Raw genomic sequence first — 20,461 nt, 5'->3', positions numbered from 1 at the left:
ATACATTCAAGTAATTCTAATTTATAATAAACACACTTGAATAGGATGAAAGAGCTCTCGGGAGCTAATTTTCAATTGCTTTGCCCAAGGTTAATTTAATACCTTCTCGTAACGACACCCCGTCACCCGGGTAGGTAATCAAATTCGTAGCACTTCACTTATTCCATTTATGTTTCTGAAACGACTCAAGAGGTACCTCCCACCCAAATCAGTGTGGTACTTACTATCGTTCAGTGGTTTAGGTACTGAGACGATTCGAGAGGTACCTCCCACCCGAACCGGTGTGGTACTTACTATCGTTTAGTTTATAGATCTGAGACGATTCGAGAGGTATTTCCCACCCAATTGGTGTGGTACTTACTATTGTTCAGAGGTCGATGAGACAGCGCTTTAATTGACTTAGAATGCTTTAGGGTTCTGAGACGATTCGAGAGGTACCTCCCATCCGAACTGGTGTGGTACTTACTATCGTTCAGAGGTTTAGGGTGCTGAGACGATTCGAGAGGTACCTCCCACCCGAACCGGTGTGGTACTTACTATCGTTTAGTTTATAGATCTGAAACGATTCGAGAGGTACCTCCCAACCAATTGGTGTGGTACTTACTATCGTTCAGAGGTCGATGAGACATCGCTCCAATTGACTTATGCAGCCATAGCATAATTAATCATTTCATGTCATTCAAGCATTTGATACATTCAAACATTCATTTCATTTCCATCAAGTCATGTAATTCAAGCACGAGTCATTTATTTCAAATGAGAACGAATTCGATAAAGTACACACTCGGCTCTATTTTCAAATCTCAAGTCATTGATAACAAGTAAGCACGTATCAAGTTCTCAGGATTTCAACTATTCATGCACGTACTATCCATGTACAATTACCAATCATATTCATTCAAGTAATAAGTATCACGTAGTTACACGAGAAAGAGGACGAGGGAGATAAAGTACACCCTCACCTCGGCAAGTTTACGTATCATGTATAACATTCGTACAATAATATCTCAATCACATAAGCATTTAACATACACTTGACACTCACCAAGTCAACCAAGGAGAAATGTTACTTAAAGTTCAAGCGTCCACCGTAGGATCCTCTTGAAGGTTCTTGTGCGAGCCTGAGTAATTAATAGTGAGTAATCACTTATAAACCCCAATTATCAATAAAGATTGTACGCTTGTACAATCCTAGAAAATTTTCCTAAAATAAGCCTAAATTACTCGCGAACTAAGGCTCAAAAGTGGGGTTTTAAAGTACAAGAGAAATTGAGTTTTCATCTTTGAAATCAAGTATAAAACGTTCAAGTAATATCGAAGGAATAAGGAGAATTTGAAAAACTCCATTTCCTTAAGATTTGGAAATTTCAGTTTTGATACTAGATCTTTGGAAAGAATCGTATCTCACTCTTTACAAGTCCAAAATTGGAAAACTTGGTACCGTTGGAAAATTTTTAGAAAGTACTAAAAATTCCTAGAAGACACCTTTCCAGGATTCCAAATGAAAGGTATCCAAAATTTAGCTCAAAGTTGCTGTTTTGGGGCAATGAAAACAGGTTTAGGTTGGTTTTTGGCCAACTTTGAAAATTCGGCAAAATTTACTTGATTTGAACTAACCCATGAAATTTGGAACTCTATTAGAGTTGTAATCCAAGTTTACAACAAAACAAGAGGAACGAGAAACGGAGTTTTGAACACTAAGGTATGGCAACTCAAAGTTACCAAAATTCCCTTGTGAAACAAGGGTTTTCCAAACTCGAGTCACGAATTGGGTAATTTAGTCGAACAGCGAAATGGACTCGGATTGGAACCCAAATCAGCAATATAATACTCCTATATAAAAGGTATCCCTCTATCAAATTTCATGGAAAAATACCTTCGGAAAGGTAGTCAACCAAACAACCAAAGTTTCGAAAAATCCTAAGGCAAAACTGCCTTGAGCTTTTTGTTTTTCATTCCAAACATTTGGCCATGGAAAATACTTCAAACATGGTTCATTTGTGTAGGAAAAGCCTAAGGAACATTCATGAGACATTTGGTAAGTGTTTTAACTCCAAGAAATTCAATCGACAAGTCCATACCAAGTCTAGCATCAATTCTGCCCAAAATTTAGGGTTTTCAAGAATAGGGCAGGTTTTGTATTTTGATCACAAATCACTCAATTCAACTCGGAATTGAGCATGGTTGGTGATGTTAGAAAATACATTCATAAAACTATAATTTCACAGAATAAATCATTTTGAAATTCAGCACACAACTAGCTCAAATTCGAGCCTCAAGTTGCAGCTTTAAACAGTTGGTACGGGATACTCGGGTGGAATTAGGGGTTGCATTTTATACCGTTGGAAAGCTGGGAATGTCTAGTTTCAAATTCCACTGACGGCACTTGATTTTGACGTCAGAGCACAGACTTATGGACGAAACAAAAAGGCTGTCTGAGCATTACGGGGAAATTTTTCCAGGTTTGCAAGCTTTGCGAGATTAATCCATTTGACCAACCAAACCTCAATATTTTTCGATGAAACTTTATACACCATCTATACAACATATAAACATCATATACAAGCCATTAAAATCTTAAAATTCCACAAAAAGAGGCACGATCATAACAGGGCAGAATTGGAAACTTTACATCCATGCACTCCTTGAAGTTTATACTAGCTATGCACCATTAATCTACCAATTTGAGCACTAAACCAACATTAAATCCATCATCAAGCATCACATCAGCCATCAATCCAAGAGTGGGAGTTCATAGAGCCCACCCAACAATATTTCCAACATAACAAGCTACCCATGAGAATCCAAGAGCTCATGAGTGTAATCTAACTTTCATAAATCAAGACTTGAAGGTTCAATCATTTGTTACCTCTTTAGATGATGAAACCAGAAATTTTAGTCACCAAAAGCTCCAAGAAAAACCGTGAGATGATGCCCTTCTTCTAGCTTAAGTTGCTCTCCAAGTGAAGTGGAAGTTGTGTGATGATTTTGAGAAGATTTGATGAAGGAATGAAGCAAGAAATTTGGAGAGCTTTGGGTTGTTTTTCTTCTCTTGGTGCACGGCTGGAACAAGGAAGAAGAAGAGTGGCGTTGCTGATGAAGAAGCTTCCTTGTGAAGCTTATAAATTTGTGGACAAGAATTACTCCAAAAGCCAACTCTTCTTTCGCGCGCGCGCTCGCGCGTTTCGTGCTCGATTTCTCTCGAGTTTGTTTCACTAGTGTACTAAACCTCTAATGCACTTGTATTCATACTATTATTATTCATTCTTAATAGTCTAAAAGTAATGGTCTTAAGTCCCTCAATTAATCGCGCGCGTAAAAACGCGTACTTCCGATTTAAGCGCAATAAAATGAAATTTCTAAGAAATTCTTATAACGATAGTATAACCAACTAACATTTGAACACTTAAACATAAAATACCTATTTTAAGACTATGGTACAAGTCTCCAAATTTTCAAGCTTATTCTATCCTCGATTCAATTATTATTTCCAACCGCGCATTCACTATTCACACTTAACGAACTTCCAAAAATTAAATTTTGAAACAAGTCATTTTAAAAATATAACTAAGCTATAGATCCATGTAATTAGGTCTAAAAAGATTAGAAAATAATATTCGGAGCAATTGGCCAAATAAATAATTAAATGAGCTAGAATTAGGAGTTTAAAATAAGAAAATTTGTGAGTTCTCACACGAGTCTAGTATTAATTTCTCAAGTCTCCAATTTGTCATGCGGTATGACTTTCGAGAAATTATCGACGTACGCATAATAAAACTTTATTTAAATCAATCACATCTAAGCTCTCGATTAACTTGTCTTAACCTACTAGTAATCATTCCTACTCCTCCAAGATTGTTGTACTGTCGAATCAAATATTATCTCGAAAAATATATATATTCACTTATTCCTCGATAATCGAGTCACAGAAAAAAAAATTAATTTGCTAACAGGATGTTTTAATAGTGTAATGAGACATGGTTCCATAAAATTGAATTTAAAATGGTTAAAATAAATTTATTTGGAGAAAACGGATGAATAGACAATTTATTAAGCCATTAAAATAAGCAAAATTTTGGGTCTTCACAATTATTTAAACCTTAACTTGACTAAAATACTACTAAATAATAATATGGAAATTTCTAAAACACTTCCAACATAAGATTGGTTCAAGAATTGTGTTGTCGAGATATTAAAAGAAAAGTAGGTCAGTTGCTTTCCAAGGCCATCCCCTATATCTTTGTGTCTCTCTGGCTGTCGCAAATAACTAAAGCATGACTACTAGAACAACTACCTTATTGTGGCTAGCCCTCTTTCTTGCTCTATTAGTTTTATCATTGTTTATCTCTATCCCGCCCATCACTCTCCAATTAACACTGTCACTTCTTTCAACGGTGATACTAGTAGGTCACAACTTACTTTTGCACAAAGAATGATCTAGAAAAGCAGGTTTGAGAACTTCATTAACATTATCCAAGAGCTTACACATAGAATGGTCATGCATCATTAGAGTCAGAGGAGGATGAAGAATAATGAGATGCTGTTTATGATGATTCTGCAGGGAAGTCTAAGTTCATTACTAGTTATGGAGTTTCACTTATCTTCACAATAAATTTAAAGGAATGTACGAATTTCAGCAGTGTACTGAAGGCAGTGGATGCTCTTTCTGATTTACGCCCTGCTAGGACACTTATTATAGTTGATTCAGGCACGCATAGGGAGAAAGTGACGGTTAGTACAAACAAGACAAACTTAATAATACAAGGTCAGAGTTATTTGAACACGACAATTGCTATGACAATACTAATTTGACTAGAGAAACTCCATTCAGCTATACAATTGCCATTTTATCTACCACTTTTGTAGCTTATAATATTAACTTTCAGAACACGGCTCCTTCTCCATCCCCTGGTGCAGTTTGAGCACAGGCTATGGTACTGAGGATTTTCGAGGACAAAGCTGCAGTTTATGGGTGTGGATTTGAGGGGGCACGCGATACCCTTTACGACGATAGTGGCAGGCATTTTTTCAAAGAATGCTTCATTCAAGGATCCATCGATTTCATGTTTGGAAATGGAAGATCACTTTACAAGGATTGTATGATAAATTCAGTAGCGAAGAAGTTTCAAGTGGCATTAATGGAGCCATCACAACATAGGCGAGGAACTCAACAAGCGAGAATTCGGACTTCTCTTTCGTGAATTGCAGTGTTAAACGCATTGGTAAAGTGTGGTTGGGACGAACTTAGGGGTCATATGCTACAGTGATTTTCTCAACAACAACCATGTGGGAGGACGACTCTTTGATGTAGAATCCAAAAAATTCACCAAAAAAATATACAAGAGATATATTTCATAAAATCAATATATATGGGGATGCAATTTATATGCATACAAGTATGTGTGGGAGGGGATATATTTCATAAAATTAATATATATGGAGAGATAATTTTCACACATACAAATATGTGATGGAGAAGAGGAATAAATATCACCAATATATCATTAATCACATATAATAACAAGACTCTCAAATTTCACTCTTCTCAAATAAACACAATAATATGACACTCTATTTATAAACTATATAACTAGATAAACAATTGTTATAATCATAAGAAATTTTCAGATAAGATACTAATTGCAAAATAATAAAACTAGCATAACTTGACTTCAGTAGAATTACTAAATCTCTAATTTAACTAAAACACTACTAAATAATAGTATGAAAATTTCTAATTATCAACTTTGATTTAATATACCAACATTGCCTCATTTAAGTTGAGCTCTTTCTTGGATTAGTTTCGCTACTATTATAATTAATAATCTCCCTTGATTTTTGCGGTCGCAACATTCCATGACCTGAAAAGATTTATCTTGTTGCTCAATTTATTTTTCACTTGTGAAATAATCCACGCTTTTGGATAGATTATTTTCGTCGCCCAATTTGATGTCAACTTATTGACAATTCACTTTGTGATTTTCATAATCACAATTTAATTGATAGGATTTTTCTTTGATCTCTGTCTTCACAACCTCAATCAATTTGACAATTCTTGCGGACCAATCTTGTAGTCCAATCATCACAAACTAGACATTTCTTGACCATCCTTGTTATCTAGCTTGATCAACAAATTTCTTCACAGCAATTTTTGTTCTCTAACTCTGACAGTGAAAAACATCCACAATTTTTATACCTTAACCCTAATAGGGAAAAATAATCACTATAAATCTCGTAATCGAAACAATTTTCCAATGTTTATAGGCACCCCAAAAATCAATTTCCTAAATCTAAGGCTACTAGATGTAGAACTCAAAAATTTTTAATCAAAAAATTATAAGAGATATATTTCATAAAATCAATATATATGAGGAGGCAATTTATACACATATAAGTATGTGTGGGAGAAGAGGAATACATATAAACAATATATCATTAATCACACATAATAACAAGATTCTCAAATTTCACTCTTATCAACTAAACACAACAATATGACTCCCTATCTATAGACTAGATGATTTGATAAATAAGTTTTACAACCATAAGATATTTCTAATAAGATACTAATTTCTAAATATTAAAACTACCATAACTTGACTCTAATAAAATTACTAAAATCCTAACTTGATTAAAATAGTACTAAATAATAATATGAAAATTTCCAAAACACTACTAACGTAAGATTGGTTCGAGAATTATATTGTTGAGATGTTAAGAGAAAAGTAGGTCAGTTGCTTCCCAAGGCCGTCCTCTATATCTTTGTGTCTCGCCGGCCGTCGCAAGTAGCCAAAGCATGACTGTTAGAATAACCACTTTATTGTGGCTAGCCTCCTTTCTCGTTCTACTAGTTTCCATCATTGTTTCTCTTTATCCCACTCATCACTTTTCAATTAACGCAGTCATTTCTTTCAACGATGATACTAGTAGGTCAAAACTTACTTTTGCATGAAAGATAATCAATAAAGGCAGGTTTGAGGACTTCATCGACATTATCCAAGAGCTTACACGTAGAATGTCTAGACATCATCCGAGTCACAAGAGAATCAAGAAAAGTGAGAAATATTGTGATGATTTGGCATGAAAGTCTAAACTCATTACTAGTTATAGGGTTTCTTTTTTTTTTTTACCAACATTTGGATTTATTGCTTATACTGAAAAGACGGGATACAAGGAGGGGGGCCTAAACCGTACCTCCATGAGTTACTGCACTACTCCTGACGAACACTAGTCAACCCTACTAAACGGGATACCTAGCTGATCCAGAGAGATATCTCTGCGAACCTCTAGGGGTAGTTGCCCCCATGACTCAAAAACCCAATTGCTGCCTGAGTTAATGCCTGCCATAGCCAGACCAACGGCAGACCTGTTCGCCTCTCGAGACAATGCATCATGACCCGCACATGATGCCACAAAGCTAAAAGCTCCTCAAAATCGCGCATTAACCACCTAGGTACCCTAACCTCGACGTGGAACATTCGAACCAGTAGCAAAGAGTCTGACTCCCCGTGCACCTCTGCAAATCCACGTTGTACAACTAGTTATAGGGTTTCACTTGTTCTCACAGTAGATTTAAAGAGATGTGCGAAGTTCAATAGTGTACAAAAGGCAGTGGATGCTGTTCCTAGTTTAAGCTCTACTAGGACACTTATAATAGTTGATTCAGGCATGTACAGGGAGAAAGTGACGATAAGTGCAAATAAGACAAACTTAATAATACAAGGTCAGAGTTATTTGAACATGGCGATTGCTTGAAATGACACTGCGAATTCGACTAGAGGAATTCCATTCAGCTATACAGTTGCCATTTTATCTACTAATTTTGTAACTTATAATATTAGCTTTCAGAACACGGCTCCTCCTCCATCCCTCGGTGTAGACAGAGCACAGGTTGTGGCACTAAGGATTTTTGGTGACAAACCTGCATTTTATGGGTGTGAATTTTATGGGGCCCAAGATATCCTTGTGACGATAATGGGAGGCATTATTTCAAAGAACGCTTTGTTCAAGGATCCATCAATTTCATTTTTGGAAATAGAAAATCACTTTACAAGGATTGCGTGATAAATTCAGTAGCAAAAGAAATTTGAGTAAATCTTCTATATACTGACAGTGTATACAATATCACCGTTTGATTCACGACATGTGTGCGAAAATTGAATTTCAAATTCAAATTTTACATAGTTGTTATCCATCTAACGCTGACAGTGTATATAGTGTAGGAAAGATTAATCCAAGAAAATTACAAGTGGTATTAGTGGAGCCATCACAGCGTAGGCCAGAAACTCAACAAGCGAGAATTCTGGCTTCTCTTTCATGAATTGCAGTGTTAAAGGTAGTGGTAAAGTGTGGCTGTGACGAGTTTGGGGGTCATATGTTACCGTGGTTTTCTCAACAACAACAACTGTTTAGGATGTCGTCTCTTTGATGTAGAACCCAAAATATTCTCCAAAAAATATATAGGACATATATTTCACAAAATCAATATATATGGGGAGGCAATTTACACATACGCAAGTATATATAGGAGAAGATATATTTCATAAAATCAATATATATGGGGAGGCAATTTACACACATACAAGTATGTTTGGGCCAAAAGGAATAAATATCAATAATATATCATCAATCACACATAATAACAAAACTCTCAAATTTCACTCTTCTCGAATAAACACAATAATATACCACTCTATTTATAGACTAGATGACTTGATAAACAAGTGTTACAACCATAAAAAATTTTCTAATAATATACTAATTTTTGAACAATAAAACTACCATAACTTGACTCCAATAAAATTATTAAAACTCTAAATTGACTAAAACACTGCTAAATAATAATATGAAAATTTTTAATTTTGAACCTTGAATTAATATGGTAACATTTACTAGCTTAAGTAATACTCTCTCTCAGATCAAGTTTGCTACTAACACGATCAATATTCCTTTAATTTTTGTTGTTGCAATATTTCTCGCACCTAGATAGATTTATCTCTGACATGCACAGGGTATACATATACAATTAGCACATCCACAATCAAGTTTTACATTTATAAATTCTAAATACCCCACACACAATTTTTCACAAGTATACGAATCGTTTATTAAGCATAGGGGTATTGATAGGGTGCATTTTAGTGGGTTATTTCACTGATATTTCATAGTTTTTTGGACTAAATGTCGCTCTCTTTGGCGGATTCTACTCAGGTTTTGTGTTTGGTGTTAATTACAGGAAGTGGTGAAAAAAAGGTGCTGAAAATCAACATTCCAGAAAACTTCCTGACAGTTAGGCGTGCCCACGCCTAACTCCAACCTTCAAGGCCGGATTCTCAAGATTATTTGCACGTGGGAAGTTTCAGAAAAATGAGTGAAGTAGCTGGTTACAAATTGGGGAATCAGTGGGGTCACTCCAAAGGAAAGCAAACGCTAAAGAAGTTGAATTGTAATAGGATTGTTATTTAGGAACTAATTGGTATTTGGATACCAATTAATTAGGAGAAAAAGTAGGAAATGTGAGAGATTTTAGGCACTGTTTTTTTTTGGAGGCTAAAAATGCAGAGGAGTATTTTGTACATTATTCTTGTCTTTGACTTTGAGGCTTCTTGGCAAAACTTGGAGAAAAACAAATCAAAAAGCCACAATTGTTGACTTGTTCTATTTCTTCTTTTTGACTGAATTGGAGAGACATCAGACTCTCTTTATGCTTTTTCTAGAGACAAAAGATGGCAACAATATTTCTTGTTCTTTCTTTCTCTGTTGACCGATTTCGGGAGACAAGACTTGACGACTTTTCTCAATTGTTTTGTGTGGCTTGTGTGAGACCCCAAAATTTTACTTTTCTTTATAACCCTAATGTGAACTCACTTGTCTTTGATTCTTGGTTGCTTTAATGGTTGAATTTGAGTCAAGGGAGTGAATTTTGTTAAGAAAAGTTTCATAATCTCAAGTTGTTAGAAAATCTAGAAATTTTCGCAGGAGGCCTTGCGCAGCTTTAGGAAATTGGCTATAACTTTGTATAGGAAAGTCGGAATTGAGTTCTGTTTGCTGCGTTTGAAACTAGACTCAGAGGGCTTCCTACGGTGTAAAATTTAGAGTTTGATTCAATGTCCATAAATTCTAGAAAATTGGCAAAGTTGACTAAAAAATTCTGCCCAGCACAAGTAAACATAGGAATGTTGTAGTAGTTTATGGCTCAATTTGGATCAACTTATGAACTAAATCTCTTTGAGGTGTCTTCTAGAGATTCTTAGTATTTGAAGTCTAGTTTTTAACAAGCCAAGTTATATAAATTATATATATATATAACTCAAGTTATAATTTTTCTAAAGGAAAGGCATAAGTTAGGGTTTTTGTGCATACTAGGGTTTTGGTGTGTGTTTTTGTGTGCATTTTGGTAGTGTGATTGTGAAGACTTGAAAAATTTCTCATATTATCTTAAAAATTCCCTTTTATTTGGAATCCATTATTTTACAATAGCTTTACTACTCATTCACTTCCTCAATAGTTACAATTAATCACAGAACCAAGGGTTTTCCCTTTACTTCCATCGTTAACGTAAAGTAGGGTTTTTATGTCTTTTGGAAGTGTGATTACTCGGTACGGAGTGTGTATTAAATTTAGTGATTAAGAGTGAGTTTTAGATGATATTAAGTGTGTGATTAGAAGTGATAATAATAAGTTAGTAAATCATAAGTTAAAACCCTAGTACGCGCGATTTAAGGAAAAACGGTGTGAACCGACGTGTACCGTTCACTACCGATTGAACACACTACTTGACCACCACTTTATTACCTTAATCTCCTTGTTTTAGTTGAGCTAATTAGCTCTTAATTAACCCTTAAGTCAGCCACCATTATTGACTAAGGCAAAGAGAGATATTTTGGTGGACATATTTGTGATTAAGCCATTTGTCAAAAATCCAACCAAGGTCTTGACCAAGACCTTTGACTAAGACATTTTCCTTTCTTGTTATCTTTCTTCTTGGCTTATTTTTCTTCATTTTCCTTCATCTTGGTCGTGACTTATGAGAGGAAAAAGAAAAGAGTGAAGACCACTTCATTTCAATCTTGATTTCTAGCTTAGTTGAGTGAAAATTCAAGAATCTAGACCGATTAATCCTTTCTTTGAGCACTTGGGAAGTTTGGTGTGCTAAAAGTTTACAAGGAGAGGTAGTGGATATCTCTTGCAAGCATCTTAGTGAGGTATTATGGCTGTCCATCCTATTTCTATCCCTTAAGCTTGTTTAAGTTTGTATAACAACTTAAATTCTTGGCTAATGTTAGTTACCTTACTAGTTTTAATGATTTTTGGTGGATTTTGAGTTAGGGTTTGGATGGTTCAGTTGTATTTCTTATTGTTTAGAGAGCATGTGATATCTATAATGTGACGACCCCACCTCCTCCTAAGGCGCACCAAAGGGTTCGGCGGACCACCTGCCCAGCTCTCGCCAGGACTCACTCACTCGCTCACTCGAATCATGTACACACATCCATGAATCATAAATAACATCCACAATTCAAGCTTATAATTTACATTGATAGAAGTCAAGGTACAGAGTCTAAAAATACCCAAACTAGTTCAAATCGTATACAATCCAAATACAAAACATTATGTTCGAGGAATAGCGCGAGTACAAGACAAAAAGTCAAAGTCAAACAACTAGACTACGCTAGTCTTTACATGTCTCACGCCTCGCTCGTACCCCTGTAAGGAAAACAAAACTAACGGGGTGAGCCAAAGCTCAGTGAAGTTCTAAATATCAAATTGGCCAACAAACCAAGTGATAGCAGAGTAATAGTGAAATAGCGAGCAAACAAGTCATATCCGAGAAAGAGCATTTTAGCTAGTCTAGCAACTTCAAGTTCACATTCACATGTAAGGATACAACAAATGAGGTCTTGGCTCCGTTCCAGCTCGATCGATTGGTAGTTGACACTCCGTCAACTTTCAAGTAATAGCCAGTCCAAATAAAACCCCACTACACGCCAGTCTCTGTCCACCGATCAACCCCCTTCTCCGGGCCCGCACGCCACACAAAACATGGGTGGTAATACTCGAGTATACCGTTTGGTCGAGGAGATAACACTCCACTCGCCATTACTAGTTATCCAGGGTTTGTTATCTAATCGACCAGACCCTTGCCGGCTCGACTCGACTAACTAGCCACAGGGTTTCTGGAATTCAAGGCAGGATATAACTCATGTACATGTATAGCAAGTCAAGTGTAATCAATTACAAGAATAAGTCATATTAGGGCAAGTGCGGTAAAGTACACCCTTGCCCTATCATTCATTCACCATGTAATCGTGTAAGTCAAGTAAGAAACATATGTATCAAGTGCAATCGGATATTCGGAAGCACTCACCAAAATGTAAGGCTTGAAGTATTCACGTTCATTTATACTCCAGGTTTGGAGTCCAGATCTGCGGTAAAAATTCAGTTTGAGAACTTTGAAACATGTCTAAGATTCGAAACTTAAACGTTTCGTTCAACAGGAATCAACTAATTGAAATTCATTTGGGAGACGTTCATGAACCACTTGCTCGCTTTTCAAACCGTAAGTTTTGTAGCAATTATACTTGGAATAACATGTGAGTCGAAAGTGCAAGGAAAACGAGTTTACATCGGTCATGATGTCTTTTCCTCAAGGGTACAAGTTTGGCTAGATTTTTAACGTATAACCCTCGAACCAAGATAGCCAAAGTCCTAGATGGCTCAAGTGATATTCATATCAACTCTACCCAAGTCGCAAGTGTATTTCTATAGTCTTTGAGCGTAAATTTGGGCAGCATGTCCTTTGCATTTTCCTAATTTCCAGCCATTTAGGCTTCATTTTCTTACTCAATCCAACCCAAAGTTATTCATAACTCAAAGTCAGTTCAATAGCCATTCCATAGGCTTAAAACAATACAAGAACAAAAATTAAGCTAATATCAAGTGCGGAAACAAAGCTTATAGAAGACAGATTTGATTGGTTTTTACGGAACAGGCACATCCAAGGCTACGCTTATCGGATTGAAGTGCAACTTATACCAATTCGAAGCTAAGACGACGGCCTACAATTTTCATGAAGAGCACTTAGTCTAATTTTCAGTGTAACCTAATCCAATTCCCAATTCATATAACCTAGTTCCAACTATTCGGCTAATCAACTGTACTGCATTCAAATGACCATATCTCAGTCTACCGAGGTCCGTTTAAGACGTTCTTTATGGCGTTGAAAAGCTAAGATAGGGTGCTAAAAATTTCATGTTTTGGAAAATGGCTAAATCCAAACGGATTATAGTGAATAATGTAAGAATCGAAGACAACCTAAGAGGGGGGGTGAATTAGGTTTTAAAAACTAGCTGAGATATAGGCCACCTTTTTCACACAGTTTACCTCTCTTTTTCTCAAAGACCGTCCACTGACCCAGGTAACAAGAGAACACAGAAATTTGTAAGATGAAGTGAATAACAGTTTATGTATAAAAGCAGTAAATGAAAGCAGGAAAAACCAAACCAGGGTTCAAACACAACTGAGGTTTGAACAACACTTTTATAAACCAAGTTACTTCAAGTTGAACAAACTAGCAACCAATGTGTAGATATCACTTCCTTCTTGCCCAAAACCGCACTTGGTCAAGCAAGGAAGTTTTACAAATACTCGAATAACCCTCACTGATCTACACTATTGAAGAAGCTGTATCACACTTGAATAACTACCAGAAAATTGCACAATCTAAGAGTACACGTGTTCTTTTTGAGTATTCTAACCCTTGAATCACTCACTATCTGATGCAGACTTGATGTGCAAAGTTGTCCTGAGATGGTTGACTTTGTTCATTTTATAGGAGACAAGAAAATTCTTCAATTAATGCTGTCAACGGGTAGAAGGCAACTGAAGAGTCAACTAGCCGTTGGTGCTGTCGGACGTCCGATGCTTAGTTTTCATGCGTCCGAACGAGATTAATGAGTTCTGGAAATTTTCTTGAATCCCTTAGGACGTCCGATCGTGCGTCCGAGGGTAGAATGTAAACTGAGACTTTCTTCTTCAATTCCTTCGGACGGCCGATGCGTTCAGAATGTTGCGTCCGAAAACCAGCAACACTTGTCGGACGTCCGATACTCAGGTGTTGAGCGTCCGATCAGGATCAGTTAATCATAAAAGCCCTGGCTTGTCTTCTTCGGACGTCCGAGTCTGAGTTCTTCACACGTCCGAAGATGCTCAAAGGATGTCGGACGTCCGATACTCTCTTTTTGTGCGTCCGACATCATCCTCACTACTCTTCATCCTTTTTGACCTTCTTTATCTGCTTTGAATCCACAGACCTGTTTGGTGTCATTTCTGAAAAGTATCTCTACAGAAAGTATTAGTAACATCCAAATGTTTTGTAATCATCAAAAGATACGAATTGAGATAAACAATCTCCCCCTTTTTGATGATGACAAAACATTTGGATAGAGAAACAAATATAACAGCTCCCCCTACCAAAGTGCATGAGTAGCTCCTCCTAACAAATTTCAGGAAGAAACGTATCAACATCAAATGTGTTTAATCCAACTCAGCTCCCCCTGAAACTGACTCCCCCTGACTAGTTTTCCTACACCATCAGTCCAAATCCATTTCTCCCCCTTTTTGTCATCTCAAACATTCATTTGCAGTGTACATCACAGTCTAGAACCAATCATTTAGCAAATATCAACCAGAAACATTCATTCATTGGGCAGATATCAAAAACACATAATCAATCTAAACACCCATTCAAAAGCATTCATAACACACACTTAATTATAACATGGTAAACAGTAGAAAATATCCAGTTGAACAGACCAGTAGTACAAAAGTTCAATGCAAAAGATGAAATATAATCCTAGATTAAGGTGCAGTGACCTAGTAGTGCCTAGATAGTTATTTTAGATGATCCGGGTCTTCTCCTGGCCAGACGATACTGTGCAGGATCCTCTTCTTCCTCGGTTTCTTCATCACCCTCTTCATCTGATTCCTCAGTAGCTGGAGCCTTGCCTTTATCCTTGGGCTGAGAACTGGAAGCTGGTGTTGTCTCAGTGCCAGTGGTTGGTCTTGTGGGCACAGATCTTGGCTCATTTATATTGCTCTCAGGTACTGGGGGAACAAGAAGGTTTCTTTTTTCAACAAAAGAGGATTTTTGGTCAGAGGTCATGGTCATCATGAGACCTTCTTCAATAAGCAAGACATGCTGTTTGAGGTCTTCGAGCAAGGAAATGACTTCAGAATTTGATGCAAAGGACTTGCTAGCAGACTTTCTAGGATGAATGGTGAAAGGAGAGACAAAGTCTGATTGATCACAAGGAGCCCTAGGAGTAACAGGTGTTTCATGAAAATTTTTCCTTCTAGACTCAGCCACAGTCTCCTTATAACACCAATGGCCTTCAAAAAATTTTAAGTTCTTTCGTTCAAAATAAGGTTTTGAGAAAACAGATGAGGCACTGTCTTTGGGAGATTTTCCAGAGAAAGGAATTTCAAAATGGGCAAAGATAGGGGTTAAAAATCTGCCATAGGAAAGCTTCCTACGAGTATCAGTGCCAATTTTGAGCAGAAACTTGCACATTATAAATCCAAAGTCAATGCGGATTTTTTCAACAAAGCAATAGAACAGATAGAGTTCCATTTTATTTGCATCTGTTCTGTGGCCATCAGTTGGCACCAACAGGTTTGAAATGATGGTGAAAATAATCAGATTCTGAGGACTAAGGTCATCTAGTCTTGCCTCAGCAGGAGTATTGAATGTGGTTTGAAAATATGTCATGAGTTTAGCATTGTGAAAATGATGATAGGCAGAAGGAAATTCCTCATACGAAAAGAAATTTGCAATTTTTCCTTTGAAACTAGTTTCTATACTAGTTTTTAGAATAGAATTCACAATGTCAGGAGTTAACATGATGTCTACAGAGTTGACCCTAGAGATGAGTTCAGTGTGTGATTTACCCTTTCTAAGATTAGCAAAAAATTGATAAAGCATGTCAGGGTAAAAGACATTAGGAATGGTCAGAAGATGAGTCCATTTCTGGAATTCAAACAGTTTGATGACAGGTTCAAGATCAAGCTTACGAAATTCAAATGGAATGATGAGCCTTTGGGTGATGAACCCTTTTTGAGAGATTAACTCAAATCTGTCTCTGGCTTCATCATCGATAAACTTTGGAAGAGGAGTGGGTTCTTCTACTGGTTGAGACACAGGATCCTTTCCAGAACGTTTCCTGTTTGAAGTTTGTGTTGCAGATGCCTCTACATTTTGAACTTCAGTTCTTGTCCTTGGAGACTTCCTGGTAGAAGGTTCAGGAGTTTTCTGACTTCCAGTAATGTTTCCCTCATTCTGTGAATCATCAGAGGGATCAGCAGACTGCTTTCTCTTGGATTGGGGAGTGCTCTTCCTCTTTGCAGTCCTCTTTCGTTTAGCAGAGGACCTGGTGACATCTTTATCACCCTGGATAGCCTGATCTAGTTCCTCATCTCTACCAACAATGTTCTCTTCAGAGTTTTGCCCTTCCAACTGCTCATCAGATGATTCAGCAGTTGGAATGTCCAGTTTTCTTTGGGCAGTTTCCTTTATCTTACCACTCCGAGTTACAGTCTTCTTTTTGGGTGCCACAGGAGGTGGTTCCACAATCTCAATATCTTCATCCCTAATCCTAAAGGAGCGTCCGACACTAGTAGATCCTCCCCTGATTCTTACCATGATGCAATGTGGTTGTGATTTTTGATACGGAAACTGGTGTGCAGAAGAAGAATAAAGTAAGATCTAACTAGGATGTACTTGAGAAGCCGCAAGGAGGGATTTAAGTGGGGTTAGGGTTTTGTAATTGAATTGGGAGTTTTGGGGTAGTTGGGGGTTAGGAGTGATTTTTATGAGTGATTAAAGGGCAGTAGAGGTGTAATTGAGTTGGTTGGTTCAATTTCTCGGAACTTGGTATGAGGAGAGATGTATTTGAATTTCAAATATTGGAGGAAACTGAAAGGTTGCGTCCGAGACGTTTGGAAAAAATGAACTGAGAAGAATGAGTAACTGTCTTATAGGACTCAGTTTTTGAGTGTCAGACGTCCGAACGAAGTGAGGTGTCTGACACATCCGTCCGAACCAGGGTTTTTCTGAAACTTGAATGAAGAACACTGTCGGACGTCCTTTCCAATTCATCGGACGTCCGATAAAGATTGACTAAGAATAAAACTTAGTATATTTTTTCTGAAACACCCAATTTTGTTCTCAAGAATACAAATTGATCTAACGGAAGAGCTTTTGTGAGGATATCAGCAATTTGATCTTTAGAATAAACGAACTCAACACAAATTATCCCCTTGGAGACAAGATCGCGAATGAAATGATGCTTTATATCAATGTGCTTAGTCCTAGAGTGTTGAATGAGATTTTTTGTCAGATTAATTGCACTAGTGTTGTCACAGTACATAGGTACACATTCATATACTAAACCAAAATCATTCAATGTGTTTTTCATCCATAACAATTGTGCACAACAGGCACCAGCAGCAACATATTCAGCTTCAGTAGTGGACAATGAAATAGCATTCTGTTTCTTACTGAACCAAGATACTAAACAATTTCCAAGAAAATTGCATATACCAGTAGTACTTTTCCTATCTATTTTACAGCCACCAAAATCAGCATCAGAGAATCCATATAAAGGAAGTTCATGACATTTTGGATACCATAAACCAAAGTTTAAGGTTCCTTTAAGATATCTAAGGATTCTTTTTACTGCATTGAAGTGTGATTCTTTTGGACAGGATTGAAATCGAGCACATAAACATACAGCAAACATGATGTCAGGCCTACTGGCAGTTAAATAAAGTAAACTTCCAATCATACCTCTGTACTTCTTTTCCTCAACTTTTGTACCTTCCTCATCCTTGTCAAGTTTGGTAGAGGTGCACATAGGTGTTCCAACAGGTTTTGAATCCTCCATTCCAAATCTTTTCAGCAGCTCCTTGGTGTATTTTGTTTGATTAATAAATGTTCCATCTTGGGTTTGAACCACTTGGAGTCCAAGGAAGAAGTTCAGTTCTCCCATCATGCTCATTTCAAATTCTTTTTGCATGATGATGGAAAAGTCCTTGCACAAGCTCTCATTAGTAGCACCAAATATGATATCATCCACATATATTTGCACAATTAAAAGATCTTGTGAGCTTTATTTTGTGAAAAGTGTAGTGTCTACAATTCCCCTTTTAAAGCCATTTTCAATCAGAAATCCACTCAGACGTTCATACCATGCTCTAGGAGCTTGCTTTAATCCGTATAAAGCTTTTGAGAGTTTATAAACATGATCTGGATAAGATTTATTTTCGAAACCAGGAGGTTGGTCAACATAGACTTCTTAATCAATGAAACCATTTAAGAAAGCACTCTTAACATCCATTTGAAATAATTTAAAATTTTTGAAGCAAGCAAATGCTAAAAACATTCTTATGGACTCCAGCCTGGCTACAGGTGCAAAAGACTCATCAAAGTCTATTCCCTCTTCTTGAGTGTATCCCTTAGCTACCAGCCTGGCCTTATTTCTAACAACCTCCCCTTTATCATTCATTTTGTTTCTAAAAACCCACTTTGTGCCAATGATAGGATGGTCTTGTGGTCTAGCAACCAGGGTACACACCTTGTTTCTTTCAAATTGATTTAACTCTTCATCCATAGCTAAGATCCAGTGCTCATCATTTAGTGCATCACAAACATTTTTAGGTTCAATGTATGATACTAAAGCAAGGTTGTCCATTAATTGCCTAGAAGAACGAGTTCTGACCTTTTCAGATGGATCACCAATTATAAGCTCCCTAGGATGGTTATGAACGAATTTCCAGGTTCTTGGAAGATCATTAGGAGTAGTGGTATTTCTGTCATCCTCTTCTCCGGCTGGATTATCCTGAGCATCAGCATCCTTTAAGTCAGTTTCTGGTGAAGCAGAGTCACGATCATTGATTGCTAACTTCTTTAGTTCTTCATGGACACCTGTATCATCATCTTCACCACAGCTCATAGAAATGTTATCATTAGATTCATCAAACGTAATGTGTATTGCCTCCTCTATAACCAGTGTTCTACGATTATAAACTCTGAAGCCTCTTTTGTTCTCACAATATCCCAAGAAGATTCCCTCATCAGATTTCTTGTCAAACTTCCCAAGATGTTCCTTGATATTTAAGATGAAACATTTACAACCAAATACTTTGAAGTAACCAACAACAGGCTTTTTGTCAAACATGAGCTCATAGGAGGTTTTGTTCAAAATTGGTCTTAGGAGAACTCTGTTCATGGTATAACAGGCTGTGTTTATGGCTTCAGCCCAAAAATATTTTGGTAAATTGCACTCACTAAGCATGGTTCTAGCAGCCTCTTGGAGAGTTCTATTTTTTCTTTCTACAACTCCATTTTGTTGGGGAACTCTAGCAATAGAGAATTCATGAGTAATGCCATTATGATCACAAAATTCTGGAAAACCACAGAACTTGAATTCTGTCCCATTATCACTTCTAATCCTGACGATTTTCAAGCCAAGCAGATTTTGTACTTTAGCAAATAATGAAGTAAAGTTCTTAAAAGCATCATCTTTATGAGCAAGGAACATTACCCAAGTATATCTAGAATAATCATCAACAATCACAAAACAGTATCTCTTACCACCAAGGCTTGTAGTTTGCGTAGGACCAAACAGGTCAAGATGTAAAAGTTCAAGTGGTTTTGAAGTAGAAACACATTTTTTAGATTTAAAAGATGTTTTAACTTGTTTTCCAAATTGGCAAGCATCACAAATCCGGTCCTTTTCAAATCTGATTTTTGGGAGACCTCTCACAAGTTCCCTTTTTGAAATTTCTTTTAGCAAATCCATATTGAAGTGACACAACCTTCTATGCCATAACCATGGGTCCTCATTTGCTACTTTAAGACATTTGATAAAGGAGGAATCAATTTTATCAAGAACAACAACATAAACATCATTTACTCTTTTTCCTTTAAAAACAATGTTGAATTTAGAGTCAAATATGAGACATTCAAGCTTTTTGAACAATACAAATAAATTCCTATCACACAATTGGCTAACACTTAACAAATTATAACCCAAATTATCAACGAGAAGAACATTGTGGATGAAGGTTTGACCATTCTTACCAACATTACCAATGCCAACAGTTTTGGCTTTGTTATCATCTCCAAATGTTATCTTTCCACTTGCTTTTTGCTTGAGTTTAATGAATTGAGATGCATCACCAGTCATATGTCTTGAGCATCCACTATCAATGAACCATTTTGATTCTTTAGTAATGTTATCCTGATTCACCTACACACAAACCCACAAGATAACATTTGGTACCCTTTACATGTTGGGTCCTTGAGAGTTAGTCTTATGTCTGACTACCCACATGCATCTCATGCCACTCCTCATGTTTTCTTAACATAACAGTTGCTATTCATGTGACCATATTGACAACA

General features: G+C 36.8%; 2 pseudogenes; both read left to right on the top strand.

Annotated features, from left to right (window-relative positions):
- Positions 1-2,413: 2,413 nt before the first annotated feature.
- On the top strand, positions 2,414-5,311 carry LOC140021188 (probable pectinesterase 15; annotated as a pseudogene).
- A 2,025-nt stretch (positions 5,312-7,336) lies between these two features.
- LOC140021186 (probable pectinesterase 15) lies at positions 7,337-8,433 on the top strand (annotated as a pseudogene).
- Positions 8,434-20,461: the final 12,028 nt, after the last annotated feature.

Source organism: Coffea arabica, chromosome 11e (assembly GCF_036785885.1).
Source record: "Coffea arabica cultivar ET-39 chromosome 11e, Coffea Arabica ET-39 HiFi, whole genome shotgun sequence".
NCBI classification, from domain to species: domain Eukaryota; kingdom Viridiplantae; phylum Streptophyta; class Magnoliopsida; order Gentianales; family Rubiaceae; genus Coffea; species Coffea arabica.
The sequence above is the reverse complement of the archived record's forward strand: the minus strand, read 5'-3'. Positions and strand labels throughout refer to the sequence as shown.